The sequence below is a fragment of the Eurosta solidaginis genome, chromosome 2, assembly GCF_040869045.1.
Source record: "Eurosta solidaginis isolate ZX-2024a chromosome 2, ASM4086904v1, whole genome shotgun sequence".
In the NCBI taxonomy this organism is placed as follows: Eukaryota; Metazoa; Arthropoda; class Insecta; order Diptera; family Tephritidae; genus Eurosta; species Eurosta solidaginis.
This window is the reverse complement of record NC_090320.1, coordinates 97,343,458-97,356,120: the sequence shown is the minus strand read 5'-3', so window position 1 is coordinate 97,356,120 and position 12,663 is coordinate 97,343,458. Positions and strand designations below refer to the sequence as shown.

The 12,663-nt window shown below is 38.5% G+C and overlaps 1 pseudogene; it reads left to right on the top strand.

The window, feature by feature from the left end:
- Positions 1-10,304: 10,304 nt before the first annotated feature.
- On the top strand, positions 10,305-12,274 carry LOC137241577 (protein wech-like; annotated as a pseudogene).
- Positions 12,275-12,663: the final 389 nt, after the last annotated feature.

Here is a 12,663-nt window from a genome sequence, read left to right as displayed (position 1 = left end):
TGGGAGGGTTAAGCAACTGCTTGAAATATCCAAACGTCTGTTTCTTAAAAAAGTAATAAACGTAGAAATAACGCAAACAAACATAAACATAAAAGCCATTAGGAATAACATATACAACTCTTATCAACAGATAAAACGATACATGAATGATGGAGATTACCGCGCGTTTATAGATACTTGCTTGCGTTTTCTTATTTTAGACACCCTACAATCGGCCAAAGCGTTCCTCAAGAATAATAAAGCTTTACTAGTTTTAAATGCCGACGAAGGGAATGTTACGGTTTTAATGAATAAATCTGAATACGACGTAAAAATACAACAACTTGTCAGAGATATTTCCTCCTATAGGCTTTTAAAACGTGACCCTACTAACAAATTACAAGGAAAAAATAATGAAATTGTAGAAAGGCTGTTCAAGAACAAAATGATTGATTTAAAAGAGAAATACCAACTTTTAAGTAAAAGTGCCAATGCACCAAGGTTGTATGGCCTTCCCAAGATTCATAAGGAAGGAGTTCTGCTAAGACCTATATTTTCATCTGTTAATTCCCCGTGTTACAAGCTATGTAAATATGTTGTTAATGTCCTGAAAAATATTACGAAATCCTCAGAATACAATGTTAAAGACGCCATTGAATTCAAGATCAAAATTAAAGACTCCTACATTTTTGATAATGAGAGTTTGATTTCATTCGATGTTGTTTTCCTATTCCCCAGCATCCCCGTAGATTATTCTTTACAAATTATCTCTCGAAAATGGAATTTGATTGAATACCACACAAAGCTGACTAAAGAAATGTTTATGGGATTTGTACGATTTTGTATAAAAGAAAACCGCTATTTTAAATTCAATAATAAAATTTACGAACAACGTTCTGGAATGCCTATGGGATCACCGGCATCACCGATCATAGCGGACACAGTTATGGAAGATTTATTAAATAGATTTGAACAAGATTCACCTCATAAACCCCGTTTATTGGCTAAATATGTGGACGACCTATTTGCCATTGTCAATACTAATGCCGTGGAAGACATGCTTAAAACCTTAAATAGTTATGTAAGATCCATCAAATTTACATGCTAGGTCGAGAAAGACGGGCAATTGCCATTTCTGGACACTTTAGTTATAAGAGAGTATAACCAGCTCTCATTTTATTGGTACAAGAAGCCCACGGCGTCAGGTAGAATCATTGACTTCTATTCGAAACATAATAAATCGACGATAATCAACACAGCAAGAAACTTTATACGAAGGGTTCTCCCCATCAGCGACGAAATGTGCCACAAGAATAATATACAAATTATTAAAAAGATTCTTACATACAATTGGTTTCCGATATATTTAATAAATGGCTATATCCGAGATTTCTTTGCAAAACCCAACATCAGAAAAACAATGGACGATACAATAAAATATACAAAACTTCCATTCATATTTCCGGACTATCAAATAAAATGAAATATTCGAATATATATGACCATGAGCGAGTGCAATTGACATTTACATACAATAATACAATGCAAAAAATGTTTAGTAATACCAAGGACAAAATAGAAAAATATGAGAAATCTGACGTAGTATACAAGATTCCATGCAACGGTGACGGGTCCCTCGGATGCAATAAAGTATATGTGGTCACTACAAAATCTAAATTAAAGACAAGGATTTCCGCGCATAAATTTAACATAAAAAACAGAGATCAGCCTACTGGCAACAAAACGGCTTTATCTCAACATTGCAGAGCCACCGGTCATTCTCCAAATTTGGAAAACGTAGCTATACTCCAAACGGAGAGAGGATATACAAAGAGATATACATTAGAGATGCTGCATATCATTAATACTCCAAGGGATCAACGCATGAATTTTAAAGCGGATACAGAGAAGTGCGCCTCTGCCTACAGAAATTGAATAAGCAGCAATAACAATGGTCCGTGAGAGTTTGTCCATTTGTACACTTCATCATGTTTGGCGTCGGATACTTATAAATTGAAGTTTTGTTGTTTGTGTAATATTTTGTTTACATTACTGTTTTTTAGTTCCTTAAAAACTTTTCCTTTGTACTTATGTATATTTTTTATTTATTTTTTAAATTTTTAAGTTAGTTGACTAAGTGTATTCCACGGTGTAAGTGTGTGCTTTAGAAATATTATATGTTTCTTGTTTTTAATACTAATAATGTTTTCAGACATAAATAAAAATAGACAAAGATATGTTTACACATAATCATTTTGTGGTTTAAATTCTATATATTTGATTTGGCCTAGAGCTTGACTATTGTTTAGTTATTAACCATGAAGGCCGATAAAACAACAACAATAATTATGGAACGGAGAACACACCGTGAATACAACAACACATTCAAAATCTACAAAGATTTGAAAAACAAGTATGATATTGAGACAAAAGTATATATTAGACATTACCAACAGAGCACAAACAACTTACTAAACTAAGACAGTCAACCAAGTTCCTTTTGAGATGTAGAAAAAGTGCGGTAATACCGAAATTCATCAGCAACGCTACGAGGAATATTTCTGTATAAAAATCGTTAACACAGCACTGGGCACTTTATCGAAAGAAAAAGGGAGGGCACTGATTTAATTTGTATGTAATGTATTTATTGATTATTTCCACCTTGCAAGCAATATGTAAAAAATTGAAATTACAAATTTTTCGGAACGTAAAAGAAATTAAATAAAAAATGAGATTTGCGCGACGGCGGGCGGGCGATTCTTTTTAGCGCGGCGAAGATCTTTTGACCGGCACGATCGATGCGTGGATGTGGATAGTTTTAAGTAAACTAAATTGAGAGTGAGCGCGATGTTGGTCGGCAAGCACAGCTGAGCTGCACTTGCGCTTGGCCGCACTGGCCGGGTGTTGCCAGACGGAGGGGGGCGGACTTAGTCCGAAAACTGGATCATGTCTTCAACAATTTTCTACGTTCTTAATGTCAACATCAACGACAAGAGAATAAGTAAGAAATGCAGCTGAAGCCTATTTGAATAATGTGGAGAACAAACTTCTAAACATTATAATTAAAACGAAACATGAATTACGAAAACTGAAAGAAAACGAAGTAAATAACATTGAAAATAAGTTATACCAAGGATTAGACAAACAAGATTCGACCGTGTTCTTTGAAAGTGAAAAGGTATTATTAGATAGCCTAACGACAAAAATTAAGAAAACGCAAACAAGTAAATATGAGAGACTGAAGGGATTACAAAAACAATCATTTGACATTGAAAATGTACCAGGTTGGTTTCATAACACGACACAGACAAACATATCAAAAGACATTCAGTGGCTTTTGTCATTAGGTCCCAAGTACTCATTACCTACAACAAACAAAGAGTTCCCACTATTTAAGTTATTAGCAGACGGAGAGGATGGTATTCAAACCATCAATGATAAAGAGCAGCAAGAAATAGAGAGAAACAACCTTACATAATTAATAAGAGATCATATGAATAGAACAAAAAACAGCGCACGGGATATATTTATTTTAGCACCCTACAATCGGCCAGAGCGTTACTCAAGAATAATAAAGATTTACTAGTTTTAAATGCCGACAAAGGGAATGTTACGGTTTTAATGAATAAATCTGAATACGACATAAAAATACAACAACTTGTCAGTGATATTTCCTCCTATAGGCTTTTAAAACGTGACCCTACTAACAAATTACAAGAAAAAAATAATGAAACTGTAGAAAGCCTTTTCAAGAACAAAATGATTGATTTAAAAGAGAAATACCAACTTTGAAGTAAAAGTGCCAATGCACCAAGGTTGTATGGCCTTCCCAAGATTCATAAGGAAGGAGTTCCGCTAAGACCTATATGTTCATCTGTTAATTCCCCGTCTTACAAGCTATGTAAATATGTTGTTAATGTCCTGAAAAATATTACGAAATCCTCAGAATACAATGATAAAGACGCCATTCAATTCAAGATCAAAATTAAAGACACGTACATTTTTAATGATGAGAGTTTGGTTTCATTCGATGTTATTTTCCTATTCCCCAGCATCCCCGTAGATTATGCTTTACAAATTATCTCTCGAAAATGGAATTTGATTGAAAACCATACAAAGCTGACTAAAGAAATGTTTATGGGAGTTGTACGATTTTGTATAAAAGAAAACCTCTATTTTAAATTCAATAATAAAATTTACGAACAACGTTCTGGAATGCCTATGGGGTCACCGGCATCACCGATCATAGCGGACATATTTATGGAAGATTTATTAACTAGATTTAAACAAGATTCACCTCATAACACCCGTTTCTTGGCCAAATATGTGGACGACCTATTTGCCATTGTCAATACTAATGCCGTGGAAGACATGCTTAAAACCTTAAATAGTTATGTAAGATCCATCAAATTTACATGCTAGGTCGAGAAAGATGAACAATAGCGATTTCTGGACACTTTAGTTATAAGAAAGTATAACCAGCTCTCATTTGATAGGTACAAGAAGCCCACGGCGTCTGGCAGCCTCATTAACTACTATTCGAAACATAATAAATCAACGATAATCAACACAGCAAGAAACTTTATACGAAGGTTCTCCCCATCAGTGACGACATGTACCACAACAAAAATATAGAAATTATTAAAAATATTCTTACATACAATTGCTTTCCGATATATTTAATAAATGGCTATATCCGAGATTTCTTTGCAAAACCCAACATCAGAAAAAAATGGACGATAACATTAAAATATACAAAACTTCCACTTATATTTCCGAACTATCAAATAGAATGAAATATTTGAATATATATGACCATGAGCGAGTGCAATTGACATTTACATACAATAACAAAATGCAAAATTTTTTAGTAATACCAAGGACAAAATAGAAAAATATGAGAAATCTGACGTATGCAATAAAGTATATGTGGGCACTAAAAAATCTAAACTGCAGACAAGGATTTCCGCGCATAAATCTAACATAAAAACAGAGACAAGCCTAATGGCAACAAAACGGCTTTAACTAAACATTGCAGAGCCACCGGTCATTCTCGAAATTTAGAAAACGTAGCTATACTCCAAACGGAGAGAGGATATACCAAGAGATTTACGTTAGAGATGCTGCATATCATTAATACTCCAAGAGATCAACGCATGAATTTTAAAGCGGATACAGAGAAGTCCGCCTCTCCCTACAGGAATTTAATAAGCAGCAATAAAAATGGTCCGTGAGAGTTTGTCCGTTTGTCCACTTCATCATGTTTGGCGTCGGCTCTTCCTTTTGATTTATGAAGGTTAGGTCCATGAGGACCTCACATAGATTGAATAAGTCCGTAGTGTTACCAGAAGTTTGTTTTAACGAGCAAACTGAAAAACCCTTTAAAAAACCAGAACCTATGTTATAAAATAACTCCATCCTCTTGGCAAATACTAGAAGCTTCCTAGGATTTAAGCCACTTGCTGCTTCTAGATCTGACAGCTGTGTCACTCCTAATAGCTGGAGTTTTAGCATGGCAAGCTCAGGGCAAGAGCACAGAACGTGCTCGAGCGTTTCCTCCTCCAGCCCGCACTTTCTACATCTGCTATCACTGACCAAGCCTAATTTAAAGGCATGTGACGCCAGAAGGCAGTGTCTAGTCAGAATACCCGTCATGAATCTACAATCCTCTCTTTTTAATGATAGAAGTGTACAATTGTGGTGTGTCGCAAACTCGGCAAAGGAGTGGAGGCACCACAATTGTGTTAGGATTAAAAATTAAAAGAAAAGAAAGACGAGATATTTCTCGTTATAATAATGATTTATTTAAATGAAAGGAAATTGCATAGAACACAAATTAATTACCTTTTATAATAAAAATTGTGGCGGGGCTTCTCGGGACGGCTGGTTGTAGTTCGCTCAACGATCGCAGGAAAAGTGACCGGTTGCCTTGTCGAGGACAACTGTTGAACCGCGGGAAAAGTCTCCGGTTTTAAGAGGAAGCTTCCCCACACAGTTATACCGGCATGCATGTATATGTGTACGGACAACATAAACTTACCCATGCACACCTATACATGCATGTGGGCGAACTAGTCGTCGATAATATGGTGCTATTAGGGTGGCGGAAATTAATAAGAATTAAGGCTTCGGGCCTAAACATGCCGGCCCCTTGCGATACGCAACAGCCCACACTCCTCCCGAGCGTCCCCGACCGCGATTTGTCTTAAAACTAGATTCTGAAATTACACGGTGCGCGCCGTGACCTAGAGCTAGGACGATAAGAAAAATTAATAGAAACCGTATGTTATATTTCTTGCCATTCATATAAACTTCATTTATTTCGGGAAAAATACCATTTACATGTTTAAAACTTACAATAAACTAAATAACCCTAAATAACCATGAGGGTATGTTAGATCGGGTGTGTCCCCGAAAGCACCCACCCGAAGATCGTGATTTGCACGAGCAGCGATCCGAAGGATGGTGGTAATGTGCCCGACGTCATGATTTCGGCGTAGACGTCGCCGCCAAGAACGAGGCGAATTGGGGTGGACGCATAAAAATGGGGGTCCGCAAGACGGATGTGCTCGTAAGGAGCCGCGACGCTGGGGTCGACGTTGTAAGTTGGACTGACGCGCCTGAACTCGTGGACGCAGACTGCGTGAGTCGTCACCGTCTTACTCTGCCCATGTTTGCCTCTAAAACGTATAAAACGGCCGGTTTCGCCGTCGGCGTTGGTTGTCGGCAGTGTAACTCTCGCATCAGCCTGCAGTCGATCCTTGTGCTGGGGAACATGCTTCTATGAGTGCACGAATGAGGTGCAGACGCCCTCCGGCTTCCAACTTCACGATCGCAGTTGGCGCCAGAGCAGCCATTGGCCGAAGGGTTGGGCCGGCTGAGGCGCGGGCCGGAATGACCCCGTTCCGGAATGAACTGTGTTGAGGTAGCTGGCACGTTTCGTATCGCGTGTAGCTGGCGCGGCCGAGGGGCCAGTCTACGATCGCGCGTTGGTCGATGTACTTGCGTGCGTTGTTGCGCAGGTGGGTGGAACGGCCGTGATTCCGCTCCACTTTTCTCTCGTCGTTCGTGTGCTAACAGGGGTCGGAACGGTAGTGGGTCCGATCCCCTAGTATCGGAAATTACTATATGGGAGCCCACTCCACTCCCGGATGGCAGTTGTGTTCTTCTGCAAAGGTCGACTCGGACGCGTGGAGAGGCAGCGCCTCATCCATCGTCCCGTCGTCCACCTCTTGCATCGTAGGCATTCGCTCATACCCTTCTCCCTCTTCTTCCATGACCAGCTGGTACCAGCTCTTCGGCGGCTCTGGCTCGGACGACAAGTCCTCCATGGAAAGGTGCAGCGTGGTATGATGATTGCTACCACATCTTCGGCATCTACCATTGAAAGGCAATTTTGGCAGTACTTGGCCTTTATAATTTCGCGCAGTCGTTGCAGCGGGGACTTCGCGCGGTATATCGGGCATGACTTGATTGGATGTTTCGCGTCCATAAATGGCACGGCTTTGGGTAACGAGCGGCCTGGCGCTCGGTCATCCGTCTTAGCGAAGCGTAACGAGTCATTCTATTGAGAGAATATGGAAGAAACTAAAGGAAACTCGTTGAGTTGTTATGACTGTGTCACGCTTTCGGTGGCGAGTAAGCCGTAGTTTTATTAAATTGCATATTGCGTATGGGTAGGGTGAAACTCGGTAGCTACCTAAGAAGATATTCGCGCATGTTATGTGCATGGTCTCTTTCAATGCGCGTTATGTATCTTCGGCTTTAGTGCCTTATTTTGTTTATTTTTGTGCCATTTGGTAGCATTTCAGCTAGTCAGGCATACTAGTGCTGCAGAAAAATGGACATTTAAGTTGCTTGGTACTCACATTTTGTAACCGAACCGGGTAGAGAGTGTGGAATGTGGGATCTTTCGAGTCGTTGTTATTTGTGTTGTTGGTGCTTAAAACCAACAACTTTCCTGCCCGCCACAAAAAAAATGTTTGGACAGCAAAATTTTATGCTATATAAAGAAAAAATAAAAAATCTTCGTTTTGGACGAGGAGAAAAATTTGTAGAATTAATAATTTTTTTTGTACTGCCCTTCGATTATTTGTTCAACTTTTCCCTAAGTGCGCTTGTAGTCCTGTTTTATTGATGGCCTTTATCAAAAGGCACGGTTCCCGAAGGGTATTTGGCACCGATACCGATTTCTCAGAAACGGGTTTTTGGGTACCCGTTTGCCTCTTTTTATGCATCCCTAATATAATGTACATTTAAACTGGGCATATATGTATATGTACATGCGTTGATATAAGTATATGGACAGTCAGTGCACGGACTCTATCGCATTGGTGGATTTACCAACCTTTTGACCCATTTTCATTTTCTACTACTACTACCACCGAGGCCCAAAATCTACCAATATTTTCAGTATTTTCGCATTGAGAACAAATACTGTGATCATTTTGTAAACGTATTTAATTGCTGAGCACAACCAACTAATATTAGGCGGTTACACTAACCACCTCAACGAATTTTGAACAAAATTGTGCACAAATTCAAAGCGGAAATAAATTTGTTTCTGAAATAAATGTAGTAACTGAGCACGCAAATACTTTTCGGCGCTATTGCCATATTTTTGTGTATGTGAATACTTTGCCGAATAACATGCCGAAATAGGTTATTTTGTGTCAAGATTTTTGGTTCATTGGAAAATTGTTGTGGTAGTTAGACGTTTTTGTATGTGATTTATTTTGTGATTTGTTTGTTTTACAATGAATTGGGAATTTTTTGTTACAAATATAAACCATAGTTATTGTTTTCATGAAACTTCTACTACCATTTTTCGTCTCCCAACATTTTGACTTTTAAAAAAGTCCGTGCACTGGTAGATATTTACGAGCAGCAAAGACAAAAAAATTGTGCACATTCATACACACCCGTGTATAGAATGTAAATTCCTCTGTGATCAATGGCTAAACAGGGTAAGTAAATTCTAATATTTGCTTTTATCTATTATTATAAATCACATTTCTTGTATTTTTTTTTTCTTTCAATTAGTAATTAATTGTATTTTATTTTTCAGGTGGAGAATGGGCATGGAGCAGATTGGTATGGTTGAATTTCGTTTTAGGTTAGAGATGCCGGCATCGCAGAAGGGGTGCTCCAACTGCGGCGTCGGCCGCGCTGTCAGTTGCCACACTTTTGCGATGTCCATTTATAAATTTATTAATGAATTTTTTTTTCTTTGCAGGTTTTGGTATATGGGCGAACATTTTGAACGTGTAAACAAGAACGCATTGATTATTATAGAACGCAAAATAGTGAATACTATTAATTTCTGCTTGATAACAGTGGAAAAATTATTAGAACATTTTGAAGTACAGCGCAACTATGCTGTGCTGTTGTTGCATCTCATCGACAAGCAAGAAATTGACCCGACATTACATCACTAGCTTCGCGCGGTGGCACCCAAAAACATGGCATAACACATGCCTCGGAATTAGTTCCATTGCCACGGTTTTGTGCACAGCATATTATACCCGAATTAGAGCGTCCAAATATAAATGAGCTGCCGGTTCTAAAGTCTGCTGCCATTAAGTTTGTCATGGTTTTTCGCAGCCTTTTGGGTGCACAGACTTTACTCGCTTGCATTCCTCACTTGATACGCCATCTGCCGGCAGAAAGCGTCGTAGTACACAGCTATTCAGCTTGTGCTCTAGACAAAGTGCTGGTAATGCGCGATAGCACTCGAATTCTTTTTGTTCATATCTTTATCTACCCGAATATATGAAAATGCAGGGCTATGAAACAGCTGAAGGTGCACAATTAATTTCAGCAATTGGTATGATCTGTCTGTGTTATGTGGGTGATCGTTCCTGGATGAAACGTTGCTATTCGGCATGTATGGTGGTGTGCGGCATATCGGTGCTATTAATGCCCATTCTTGTATCCAGCTATATATGTCTCTTATTAATGTGCATCATATTTGGATTCACATTCGCTAGCTCATTCTCATTTACACCCAGCATTTTAGACAGTATTGTGTATTTAGATGATTATACATGTTCCTACGGCTTAGTGCTGTTAGTGCAAGTCGTTGGCATGATTGCAGGACCACCAATTGCTGGTTCAATTTTCGAAATTACATTGAGATGAGATAACGCATTTTATTTTGCCGGTATATTTATCGCCTTATCTGGCATTGCCTTCTATTTAATAGAATTCTGTGAGAAGCGTGAAAAGGGCAGCAACAGTGACGTCTCCGAAACCAATAACAAAAAGGCTAAAGGTGATAACAGCACAGCACTTGGCGCCTTTACAGGGCATGCCATACACCAAATATGTGCACATATTGTGGTAAAACCTTTCGCCGTCGTCTACAATTGGATACTCATCTTAATATACACACCGGCTCTAAGCCGCATCAATGTGAAATTTGTGGTCGACAATTTCGTGAAATAACAACATTGGCACGCCATAGGAAGACACATAAGCATAATCCTGAAGAATTCATTTGTAAATTTTGTGACAAATCCTTTACGCGTCGAGCCGCATTGCTAAGCCAGGAATTGAGGCATACACAGGAGCGTCATATACCCTGCGATGAATGCGATAAACATTTTTATACAGTCAATCAAATGGATACACATACACGTAAAGTTCATAAGAAGGCAGATGATGCAACATTGCCATTTCAATGTAATTTGTGTATGGAACGCTATCGCACTGCTTCTCTGTTAGGTACGCATAAGTTGAAGAAACACTACAAAGCGTCACAAATATTTTGTGAACAATGTGGTAAGAAATTTGTTGATGAGAAACAGCTGGAGGCGCATAAAATGATACTTGCAATATTGAAAAAAGTGTAAAATGAGGACCCACCGCAGTCAGCTCCGTTAGAACTTGAGCTTTTGTTCGGTCACATCTGCTCGGTTCGTGAAAATGTACATACATGCTTTTGACAAGAGGGCAACGATTTCTTATACTTTGAATAAGATCAATACGAGGATAGATCAGTTGGTGCAAATCTGTACAGTAAGGGAAATCACCTTTCACAGTCCGGTTACCAAATGAAAAGGTCCATTTGAAAAGATCTTTGAAAGTGTGTGCTACTGGGGCTGGAAAGCCCATTGCAAATGAATTAAGTTTCGATGTTGCAATAATACCAAGTAATTTAAAAAAAATCGTCTATAGAAGTACGTGCCATTGTTGATGGTATTGGCCAAGCTGTACCAGGTTGGATGGATAAGGTGAAAACTTTTCTTTGCGATGTGCCGTCATTGGCGTTTGCCACTAAAGGCATAAACGATTGTCAAGTTAATATCCCCTGGGGTGTATGCCTAAATAAATCGGGACATATATTTGTGACAGATCGACGCAATAACAATGGGCAGGCCTTTGCTGCTGATGGACGTTTCTTACACAGATTTGGTGGGAAGGGAACTGCTGATGGTGAATTTGATGCACCTATGGGCATATGCGTAGATAAAAAGTGGTCGTCTTATTGTTGCTGATAAGAATAATCATCGCGTACAAGTGCTTTCATCGACCGGAAAGTTTTTGTTAACTTTTGGAGGTTTGGGTACAGAGGCGGGTGAATTGAAATTTCCTTTTGATGTTGCTGTAAATACAAATTTTCAAATAGCTGTTGCGGATAGTTCAAACTATCGTATACAACAATTTGAACACAACGGTCGCTTTATAAGGCAAATTCCTCTGGGCACTTATAACGCAACAGGTTGTGAAATTATCCCACGTGGTATATGCTATACGCCCAAGGGGAGGATTATTGTGACGGATTGTGCAAATCATTGTTTGCATCTTGTGGAAGTTGGGAGCAGAAAGGTAATTGGGTGAGTATTGATTTTTGTTATTAATGTAGCTTATTTTTGAGCCGCCAATTAAAAGTAGGAGTATTGATAAAGTGCTACTTAAATGATGAAATATTGCTTATATTCAAGCTGATACTAAGTTGCAATAGCGCAATGAATTTTTGTTGTTGTTTGATTTTCGAGTGATAATCAATAAGGTCAACATTTCATTCAACGAATGTGCGACGCTAACGCCGCCGCTTATAATTTCCCCAAGAACGTGATGCTCTCATAAAAAAGAACAGACCCGTACATATCATTTTCTTATTCCATAGATCGTATCAACTAAACGTTCACAGGGCGTAGACATTTTACAATTCAATCGTCTTTCTGGTATTTGCTCCGACGATGCGGGAACAATAATTGTAGCTGATTCACATAATCAACGCATCAAGGTATTCAACTCAACTTGGGATTGTTTATGGAGTGTAGGTATTTAGTTAGGAGATATACCATACATGCCGTACATTTTTAAAGTGAAAGTTTTTGAAAATTTTCAAATATTTATTTTGTTTTATCGATTTGATAAAATCGGAAATGTGAATATACCCTATTTACCATGGTTTCTTAATCCGATTCACCATTTAAGAGCTAATGGCCCCTCAGCAATATCGAATTTCTATACCTATGAACACAATTGGATTACTCTTCCGGTATACATAGCTTGACAAATTTCAAATGATTTCATAAGAGAAAACGGCTGCTTTAAACCATTTTTTTTTTTTTTTTGAATTCTCCACCAACCAATTAAAATTGCGGCCATTCTCCAGTTAGTGTATGCATAAATTGCAATCTTAGTGAGTAGATTTACATATATATTATGTATTCG